We start from the raw sequence: 8,795 nt of genomic DNA, 5'->3' as shown, positions 1-8,795 counted from the left end.
TTTGTCTGTCCTACTAGTGTTAACCTGGACAAGTTAGTGAAACTCTTTGGGTCTCAGTATTCTTTTTTTTTTTTTTTTTTTCATGCTTTGTCATCAGCATATTAAGGAGGCATTCATACATTTCAAGAATTGCTTAAATTCTGATATTCAGATTTAAGCTTGTGAACATATGACTTTAAACATACAATTAAAGCTATTCATAATTTGCTATACTACTGACATTAAATTACAATTACTTTGGAGCGTAAGTTAAATGGTTTAAAGTAAGCCTGTAACATACCTGCAAAACACCTTCCTAACTCATACATGCAAATTACTTCTCCATGTAAAGGTCTCATCACTCTAACCTCTAAGTTACCCTGCTCCAGAAGTCACTACTCCAAGGCTTACTGTGGTCCAAAGAGAAGGAGAAAAAAAAACAGTAACCAGGACCAATAGCTAGATATATTAAAAAAAAGATGGCACAGCGGAAGGGAATGCAATTCTACAAGTGCAAGCCCTCAAGAAGCAGCATGTTATATGATAAACCCCTTCTTTAGAAAGGTATTACTTCTATCACTGATACCACAGGCTAAATTAAATTATATAGCATGCCATCTTCAAGTAACAGTTGAGGCAATAGAATAAATGCAGAGGCATCACAATGAATCCCACTTAATACCACTATACAGACCAACACTTTTCTACAAATTCTTTGTCTGACTGCCAGTTAAATACAGTTTTAACTTCATAGCTTAACAATTAAGGGTCATACACTGAAGTCAATACATATACCTGGCATTTCAGTCTAAGCTATTCCATGTACATAGCTGGAATCAATTACAAACTATGGTCTAACAAATGCTAGGGGAAATTTTTTAAAGTAGTTTTTACAAGTATTAAACTTATCTTGTACACTGAAGTCATCATACATACAGGGCAAAGTCAGAGCTTTTATATTTGAGTTTATTCTTCATTTAACTTTTAAAACACTACTATAGTTGAATATTAAAACAAACAATAGAAAGTAGTGAGCATATTATGATTATAGTCCTTCACTCAATCACTACTGCAAATAAAATGCCAGCAGTGAGTGTTATTCACTGGCCCCATTAGGAGATCTGACACTGAACCACCCGGAGAATGATGTTCATCATGCTCGTATGCTTCTCCATTGTAATGGCGCCATCTTTCCTGATTTGGATCAAAGTCCACTAGTTCTACCTGGTCCATTTCATCAGTCTCTTCTACTTCCTTCCTCTCAGGTAGGAGTTTTTCCAGCAAAGAGAGTTTATCAGGGGAGAGAAAGCCATTCTCAGGAAAGTTTACCTTAAATTCAATGATTAGGCGACCCTTTTCATATAGACTACGATAAATCGGCATGCCTTCATTTAGGACACACTTGATATCTCCATGCTTGACAATCTGACCTGGATGAGAAGTGATGACTATAGTTCGGTTGTCAAGAGTAGATATTGGCTTTTGGAAGCCACACAATGCCTCAACCAGCTGTATGTCCGTACACATGAAAAGGTCTTCTCCTCGTCAAGTAAAAACAGCATGGTCCTTCTAATCTAAAACAATGATAATATCTCCTGGCTCCAGTCCTGGTTCTTGGTCTTCTTCACCATGGAATGTTATCTTCTGGGCATCTTTCATGCCTTTGTCAATATGAACTTCTAGAATTTTCTTCTCTCAAACTATCTTCCTTCCATTGCAGCTTTTACGTCTATCTTTAGGACTGATCCACTCCCCATGGCCCTGGCACTGCACGCAGACAGACTGAATTTGCTGAACCATTCCAGGTCCTATTTGATGAATTCTTATTTGCATTCCAGTACCTCGGCTATTGGGACAGCACTACCACTCCTTTCTTACCACCTCGGCCTTCACATTTTTCACAAATCACATTCTTTTGCAGAGCTAGTTTTCTTGTTGCACCATTATATAAATCTTCTAAGGTTACTGTGAGTTGATGCACAACATTTTTACCTCTCCTTTCTCTCTGCATCCTGCCTCTTCCTCCAAAAAACATATCAAAGAGGTCCATGGAGGAGCCAAAACCACCACCTGCTCCACCTTCTTTAATTGCCTGCTCTCCTTTGTCATATAATTCCCTTTTCTTTGCATCTGAGAGCACTTCGTAAGCTTGAGAAATCTGTTTAAACTTCTCTCCTTCATTTGGATTCCTATCAGGGTGGTACTTCAAGGCCAGTTTCCTGTAAGCCTTTTTCAATTCTTCTTGGGTGGCATTGGGTTTGACCCCCAAAACATCATAATAAGTGGTTTCTTTCAGTATTTCCTACAGCTGGTGAGCGGACTGATGCCGGTGTAGGGGAGCGGGAAGGAGCGCGTTGCTGTGCTCAGCTCGGGCAGCTGCCGCTCCTCCGCCTTTTCATCAAGCGTTCTGGAAAGTTCCCGGTCTCAATATTCTTATATGTAAAATTTAAATAATAATACCTACCTTGCAGGATTATTTTGAGGATCAGCAATATCATATTGTTCATATAACATAATAGCACATAGTAAGTATTCAGCAAATGATGTTTGTTATGTAGATAAAATTCGTCCCCACAATAAGTCATCTGAGCAATGATTACAGAACATTTTTACCTTTGATTTAAAATTTCACAGGTATATTGGACATGAAATGAAAAAGTGCTAAATTCAATTTTGATGGTTCCTATCTGGTGCTATTAATCCAAAGTCTATAATCATTCACGAAATTTTTCACATTAGTAAAGAAATATCATTCCTTTCCCCATCTAGGATTGTTGTGGAAAACATTTTCCTTTTATAATAAAATATTCAACATTATTGACCTAAAACATTTTCTGGTCAGTATCTTGACTTGTGAATTGAATTGCAATAAAAGAAATTGTCAACATGTGTCAAACTCTAGATAAAGGTGAAAATTTGTGGTGACTAATTGACATTTAGCTGTGTGTCTTAATGCTTTACGAGTAATAGTCTCCTCACTTTATGGAATCAGTCCCTTATTTAAAGTGACAGTTTATGAATAACAAGAATTTTCAAGAGCAACCTTACACAAAGTAATTTTTGTCTCATTTTCTTTTGTAATAAATGGCTACTGCATGTCATCATAGTTCCATTTTCGTGTACTTTTTGTTACAGCCATAAATGTTAAAAATTAAAGAAACCTACTGACACTATTTTAAATTCTTATTTCTACCCTCCACTGTTCATCAGTGGTTCAATATAGAATCCTAGCTATCTTAATCATTGCCTTTAGCAGAAATTATTTCAACATCAAGCAATCTTTTATTCTGGAAAGTACTTCCTTAGACTACTTGTAAGGTGCCACAGTGCACGATATTTGAATATTGTGGAGCCCACATTTAAATTCTCAACAGGGTTTTAATTAGGGCTTGAACAATGCTAATGCACTTATTTTTTCTTCCGCTCTTAATGAAGCAAACTCACATCAAGAACATACAGTTTATAAACTGCATTGATTTCTCAAATATTTTCTCCTGTACTTTTCTTTTTTTAATGTAAGGGTTTTTTTCAATTTACTTACTTATTTATTTGGCTGCATTGGGTCTTCATTGCTGCACGCGGGTTTTTTCTAGTTGTGGTGAGCGGGGGCTACTCTTTGTTACGGTGCGCGGGCTTCTCATTGCGGTGGCTTCTCTTGTTGTGGAGCACTGGCTCTAGGCACGCGGGCTTCAGTAGCTGTGGCACTTGGGCTCTATAGTTGTGGCTCATGGGCTCTAGAGCGCAGGCTCAGTAGTTGTGGCCCATGGGCTTAGTTGCTCCACGGCATGTGGGATCTTCGTGGACCAGGGCTCGAGCCCGTGTCCCCTGCATTGGCAGGCGGATTCTTAACCACTGCGCCACCAGGGAAGTCCTCTCTCCTGTACTTTTATATGGCTAAAGTTTATCCATCTATCTTATATTTGTGGTATTTCATTTTTTTACTTCTTTATACTCCAAGAAAGACAGATGAATATTTTGGGAAGAAATTATCTGGCGCATGTGTATGTGGGTGTTCATTTTTCAGTATGAGAATAAATAATCAAAACATGCTATTTAAATTTATGTGTTCTGCTTTCTTGAAGACCCAAATGCCCTATAACTGATTGCCTGTAAATATTTGATAAGCAAAGGGGAAAATACAAAAAAAAAAACTAAGGTTAAAGATTCTCTTTCAGAATATTATACTAATTTCAATCACATATACTTCATCAAATTTTAAATGAATTCCCAGTCTCTGTACCTGTCCCAGACTTTCCTGTCTCTGTGACTTCGTTCACTTCTCCCCAGCTGCCTGAAATGCCAATCACTTTCTCTTTATACTCCATTCCTCCGAAAATGCTATATATTTGTTGGCATATGCTGTGGTATCTGTTTGAAGATATGAATTTGGCTACAGAAGAGTAAGATGATCATGGGCTCATTGAAACATAAACATGAAAGGAGGCATAGCTAACAGGTAAATGAATGGAAGGAGACAAGGCAAAAATAGACATGTCTCAAAATCATGTTGGACTGATTGGAAAAGCTGGAAATGAAGTTCAAAAAAAGAAACCAATATGATAATGTTCCATGTAGGAAAGTGATTTTAGAAAAAAACCTGGACTTAAAGGAAACACTAGGTCATGCAGAGGAAAAAAAGGATTGAAGGTTAATCCAAAAGCAAAAATTTAATGTAAACACCTAGATGACACTTTAGTTGCTGGCAACAGTAAAGGTAAGCAGTTATTTTTAGATATCATAAAGGCTAACAGAGGGTTAATGCTGCCAAGCATCATTGAATTTTGATGTTATATAACCCTGAGAGCATTTATTTAACATTGATGGGAAATGTTCCATAATGAAATGAAACATAATATCCAGTCTAAAGCCAAACAAAAATTAGAAGTAAATCAGACAGATACCAGATGATAAGATAAATGCTGATACACATATCCGAATCTATTCAGTACTGATTGGGTGTAACAATATAGGAATCACTATTGCCTTATGAGTGAATACTAGAAATATTAACCCGAGGACAGCAAAGTTACTGTCTTTAGTAACTTACTAAACATCTCATGACATTGCAGATCCCTTGGCTTCTGGAGCTGCTGAGTCAGGGCTCAATACCTGTGAGATGATGGAAAGGTTACCTGACTTAACCTCCATTTCCCTACAATTACATTTGCAAAAGTGCTTTATAAATTGGAACAATGTAATCCAGTATTATAGAACAGTATACTGTATATAGAATCCAAAGCTTAACAACTATTTTGAGTGAAGAAGAAATCATACTTCATAAAGAAATTGATTTCACTCAGATAACATTAATCAAGAAACAAAATCTCATTAACTTTGCAAGTTGTTTAACCTAGATGAAATTCACTTTTAGATAGAGTTTAAGATAAAGTTTATGGGGTTAGATAGGGTTAATGGTCTTTATGGAAGAGTTAATAGTACCTGGCTTTAAGGGCTTTGAAAGGGTTCATCTTTTATATAAGATGAGATGAATAATATTTCTGACTCAGAGAAAGGCCCAGAGAAGATGCTCAAGAAATGTCACTTTCTTAACACACTGCCTGCCCTTCATATGTGTGAAAAGGCCCATATGTCCTACAATCTGCCAAATAACCTTATATCCTTTTATTCAAATCATTTTAAAGTAGGTTCTTAATATATTGAACCATTGCATGTGACTTCTGTACATTGTAGCCACTGGGTATAGAGGTTCTGACTATCCCTCTTGGGATTTGCTTTTTACCCCCGGTTGTCATAAATGGCATGCCAAATTGTTCTACATGCTAGATCCATAATTCAAAGAAGGAAAAGACATTTAGTTCCTAGTCAGAGAAATTGATATGCTCTTCCAGGTTTGATGACCACCATAATTAATACCTTCATACATTTAAGCATTTCTATTTAAAATGGATACAATACATTCATTGAAGTGGGAGAAAGTATATTTTTTCTTTACATCACTTCACGTGGTACTTAATGAAGATACATTAATCTGGAAAACATGAACCCTAGAACTTTTCTCAAGAAAACTGTCCATGAGGCCCTTGTTGCAAAATCAAGTGGAGCCCTTTAGTTGATTTTAGGTAGTATTTTGTTTTGTTTTGTTTTTAACTTTTCTCCAGCATTCGATGGTGTAGCCTTCTCAGAGTTCATTTAAAGACAGTGGTTCTCAGTGTGTGGTCTGAGCACCCCTGGGGTTCCAAGACCCATTCTGAGCATCTGCAAAATCAAAACTATTTTCACAATATTATGAAGACATTTTTGGCACTTTTCACTGTGTTCATATTTGTACTGATTGTGTAAAATCAATGTTGGTGGAACCATCAGCACCTTATCACCAACCAAGGCAAAGGCCCCAAACTGTACCACGGTTTTTCACTACAACAAACAGTTAATACAAAATAAAGTCATTTCACTGAATAACACCCTTCGTGAAATAGTAAGAAATATTAATTTTATTAAATCCCAACTCTAGAGCACATGCGACTTTAACATTCTATATGACAAAATAGAAAGTGCATATTAAGCAATTTGGTATCCTTTCCTGGATACTAAAGGAAAACTCTTGTGCAATTGAATTGTAAGCTTCTGGATTAGCTGCTTTATTCATGGAACACAATTTTTACTTGAAAAAACAACTAACAGGTAGACCATGGTGATTTGGATTTGAGTATTTGTCAGACATTTTGTTGAAAACAAATGTAGTGAACCTGTTTCTTCGATGAAGACAACTGACAGCATGTTTTGCCAATGATAAAATTTGAGCTTTCAAGAGAAAATTAGAATATTGGAAAACTGGTATCTGCCACCATGCACTTGACAGCTTCCCAGTACTTTTCTAATGAGAACAGCAGTGATATTGATAAGTGTAAATTTTAAATATTATATATCAAAATATGTCAACATTTGAAAGATCTACATAACTAGTAAGCTAGTATTTTCCAAATGACCTACAAGAGATGATACAAACTGATGCAAAGTTAAAGATTCTTTTAAAGTTCAAGATAGACCAAGGAATTTTAATGCAATACAGTACAAGAAGTTATTTGATATGGTTTTAGATGTCACATTGTAACTAACCTTCAGGAAACTATCACCAGTCAAGTTCTGGTGTAATATCAAAGAAGAATATTTACAATTATCATAAAAAGCTATGAAAATACTCAACTCTTCTCCAGCGAAATATCTATGTGTGGCCAGGTTTTCTTCATATACCTGAACTCAAACAACATATTGCAGCAGAATAAATGCAAAAGCAGATACGAGAATTCATCTGCCTTATATTAATCTGTACATTAAAGAGATTTGTATAAAACAATTTGACTCATCTCACTAAAATTTTTTTGAAAATGTAGTTATTTTCACAGAAATCATGTATTTTGTTAACATTAAATGAATCTATTATTGTTGTGGTTAGATAATAAATGTTTTCAACTTTCTCAATGTTATGTCTAATATAATAAACATCAATAGCTGTAGTCTACAAATTCTTTGGGATCCTCAAAGATTTTTAAGAAGAAGGAATCCTGAGACCAAACATTTTGAGCACTACTAAATTGAAGCTCTAAATTGTGCTCTAAAAAAGGCGTCTTTAACTTCTGTGGTTATATGACATCATTCTCATGGATTTTTTCCTACTTCTCTGGAGCTCCTTATCAGTCTCCTGTTCAGGTATTTCTCTTTATTTGCTCTTTCCTTTCATGCTAGGGGACCCCATGTTTCTTTCATTGGTTCAATTTTGTCTCACTCCATATTCCCTTGGATGTTTTCCAGGCTCTTTGAATGTGTTAATCACTCCCAAATCTACATCACCAGACCAGAATCCAGTATTCTAATGTTCTTATCCTATATCTAAATGTCTACTGGATATTTCCATTTTATGTCACACAAATGTACCAGATTCCACAACTCTAGCAATGAGCTCATCAAATCTTTAGTTCAGAACTCTGATGGTTTCCCTTTCCATGAATGGTATCACTATTCATCCAATCATTTAACAAATAGTTAGGATCAGGGGGAGGGCACCCTAGACTGTAGCCTATCCCATAATCACCCTATTCAGTCACCATACCCCATATCCTACAGATATTACCATCTGAATATCTCTTTAATTAGTATTTTTCTTTCCTCTACTGTCATAATCTTGGTTAAGACCTCCATAATTTCTTATTGAACTATTGTAATAATCTCTTAACAAGGTTGCTATCTCCAGCAACAGTCTCTTAAAATTCATTCTCTAAAATGCAGCCAAAGTGATGTCTCAGTTTCTTTCCTGATTAAAATATATCCCCATAGACTTCAGGATAAAATTAAAAGTCTTTGAATATCAGGCCTTCATGATCTGGGCCATATCAAACTCAATACCTTCATCTCTCACCACTGCTCAAAATAAAGAACTAGAATTTCAATGACTTGCTCTCGGACAATTGATTCCACATCTCATCTCCAGGCAACATCAAAGAATAGTCAAGTTGAAAGGACCTTTAGAGATAAGGTAACCATGTACTTTATCATTCAAACCAGGACACTTTTGAAAGTGAAAAGGGTGCTATTAATAATTACATTGGGATAACAGGTGTAAACCAGGACTGTCTCAGGCAAAAGAGCCTGTGTGATCACCCTACCTAGAGATCAACTAGTCCATGAGAGAGCTTGAGTCATTCAAGTGAAAGTGGTCATGCTGGTCATAACAGTGATTAGACTAGAATCAGCCTTTCCTATCTCCCAGTCCTTTGCCTTTTCCATGTTATGCTGTTTTTCTAATAATTCTCTTTAGAAAAAAATCAAGTAGCTTAACTGTTTTTATAGTAAGATGTTTG

The 8,795-nt window shown here is 36.0% G+C and overlaps 1 pseudogene across 1 annotated transcript; it reads right to left on the bottom strand.

The window, feature by feature from the left end:
• Positions 1 to 924: 924 nt before the first annotated feature.
• Positions 925 to 8,788, bottom strand: LOC309646851 (dnaJ homolog subfamily A member 1 pseudogene; annotated as a pseudogene). The gene has a single exon. The product of its transcript is annotated as a dnaJ homolog subfamily A member 1 pseudogene (transcript).
• Positions 8,789 to 8,795: the final 7 nt, after the last annotated feature.

Source organism: Balaenoptera physalus, assembly GCF_965194825.1.
Source record: "Balaenoptera physalus genome assembly, chromosome: 17".
Taxonomy (NCBI): Eukaryota; Metazoa; Chordata; class Mammalia; order Artiodactyla; family Balaenopteridae; genus Balaenoptera; species Balaenoptera physalus.
The sequence above is the reverse complement of the archived record's forward strand: the minus strand, read 5'-3'. Positions and strand labels throughout refer to the sequence as shown.